This window comes from Gopherus evgoodei, unplaced genomic scaffold (genome assembly GCF_007399415.2).
Source record: "Gopherus evgoodei ecotype Sinaloan lineage unplaced genomic scaffold, rGopEvg1_v1.p scaffold_36_arrow_ctg1, whole genome shotgun sequence".
NCBI lineage: Eukaryota > Metazoa > Chordata > Testudines > Testudinidae > Gopherus > Gopherus evgoodei.
Genome location: NW_022060038.1, coordinates 3,118,971 through 3,121,244, shown reverse-complemented (window position 1 = coordinate 3,121,244; position 2,274 = coordinate 3,118,971). Strand labels below are relative to the sequence as shown.

Below are 2,274 nucleotides of genomic sequence, written 5' to 3'. Positions count from 1 at the left end.
GGGGTAAGATTTGTTTCAGACTTGACACATCCCCTATTCCCTTTTCTCTCCTTGAAGCCCCACCCTGTACCCCATCTGCTTCTCCATTTTCCCCGATGTTCCGCCTCCCAGCCAGGCCCAAGTCAGGCCATGGTAAGAGCTGCTCTGGGAGCACAGCCTCATGTGAGGAACCCAGGACTGTCCACTTTCCCTGGCTTGTACGTCCTGAGGGGTAAAACGTGGAGGGTCTGGAGCACCTCACAGTGGCTGTGAATCTCTGGGCAGTTCTTACCATGGCCCAACTCTGGCTTCCAACCAGAAAGAGGGAGCAGAGTCTCAGTTAAAGGGGAGTAGTAGGAATGAAACCTTGTGGGAAAAGATGAGGCAAAGGGAGGAGCCTCAGGGGAAAAGGAACCCGGATGGAATAGCTGGCAATGGCTGCCATTCATGGTTTTTGTCTCTTGTGTCACAGGCGCTGGAGCTGAGTGATGAACTGACCCTTCACTTGATGAAGGCCCTGATTATCCTCGCATGAAGATGTTTGCTTTTCACACTGTACACAATTGGATTGATCAAGGGGGAACCAGCAGGTAGACATATCCCAGGAGAATCTTAAATAAGTGAAAAGAACTGTTCCCAAATCTATGTATCACAGCCAGGCCAATGTCTGGTATGTAGAAGAGCAGAATGGCACAGAGGTGAGAGACACAGGTGTTCAGGGCCCTGAGGCACTCTGCCTGGGATGCGATGCTCAGCATTGTTTTAAGGATCATCATAAGAGAGAGAAAGATGAGCAGCAAGTCTAACCCCAATATGAAGACTGTAGTAAATATGCCATAGATGGTATTGACTTTGATATCCGAACAAGCCAATTTCATGACATCCTGGCACCGGCAGTAGGAATGGGAGAGGACATTGTCTCAACAGTATTGGAGACATTTCAGGAGAAAGGGGAATGGTAATGCTACGGCACAAACACCAATCCCATCTTGGCTATTCTCGGCAGGGTTAAGAAGGAAGCATATCTCAGTGGGTTACAGATCGCAATAAAGCGGTCAAAGGCCATCAACAAGAGGACAGAGGATTCAATTTTTGCAAAAAAGTGGATGAAGAATAGCTGGGCAAAACAGGCATTAAGGCTGATCTCCCTAGAGTTAAACAAGTATATGCCCAGTATTGTTGGTATGGTGGATATCGATAAGCCAAGGTCTGTGACGGTCAACATGGACAGGAAAATGTACATGGGCTCATGAAGGCTTGGATCTGTTTTAATAATGAACAGAATGACTGAATTTCCTGCTATTGAAATAATGTACATTAAGCTGAAGGGGATAGAAATCCAAAGATGTATGTCTTCCTTCCCCAGTATCCCAGTAAGAAGGAAGACTGCAGAGTTGAAGTTGGTGTCATTGACAGCTGACATAATAGACTGGGCCGTTTCAAAGAGTTTGGGGATTTACTTCCTAAAAGAAAAAAGAACAGGAGACTAGATGATATTTAATGAGACATTTTTCTGATCTAAGTGTAACTTGAGAGACTCCCAGGAGCTTAAGGAAGATCAGCAAATACATAGTCTTGGATTTGCAGCATCAGTAGGAGGATAGGTATCGCCAGGCTGGATCAGACATGCAGTCCAGTCTCCAGTGGCCGGTTCCAGATGCTGGAGAGGAAAGCGTAAGAAGCCCTGCATTGGGCAGCCATGTGATAACCTGGTCCTAGGGAAAGTTTCCCCCTGATACCCAGTAGTTAGTCAGTCATATTTTGTGGTGTAAATCAGGAAGGTTTATAGTCCTTCCAAGCCTTTTTTTTTTTAAATCCTCACTAATGTAGTTGGTTTTTCTGGTTATCCATATAAACATCCAGTCCCTCTATAAATCCTGCTAAGCTCCTAGCCCCATTGATATATTGTGGCTGGGAGTTCCACAGTCTACTTGAGCACTGTGTGATTCTACAATTGTGACCTTCATACAGACACTCTTTCTGACCCTCCACTTCTGAGTGTAGCCCAGTGTATGATCATATGTTGGTATACCTATGGCAAGCGCATGGTGAAAACAGTCATTGTATTTATATGTCCTGCATTGAAGCTTTTTAGAAACATGTTTTATTGCCTCATTATATAATTTTCACCACTTCTGAGAATACTAATTAGGCCATTGGCTCTTTGCAGTATATGGGATAAATTCTTAGGGCCAGGTTTTGAAATCATTTGCATTGACTTAAACTGAGTCAATCCAGATTTACATGTGTAAATTCCATCAGAACCGGGCTCTATTAACTGTCCCTTTCCAAATG

The 2,274-nt window shown here is 44.6% G+C and overlaps 1 pseudogene; it reads right to left on the bottom strand.

Annotated features, from left to right (window-relative positions):
• Positions 1 to 406: 406 nt before the first annotated feature.
• On the bottom strand, positions 407 to 1,402 carry LOC115641988 (annotated as a pseudogene).
• Positions 1,403 to 2,274: the final 872 nt, after the last annotated feature.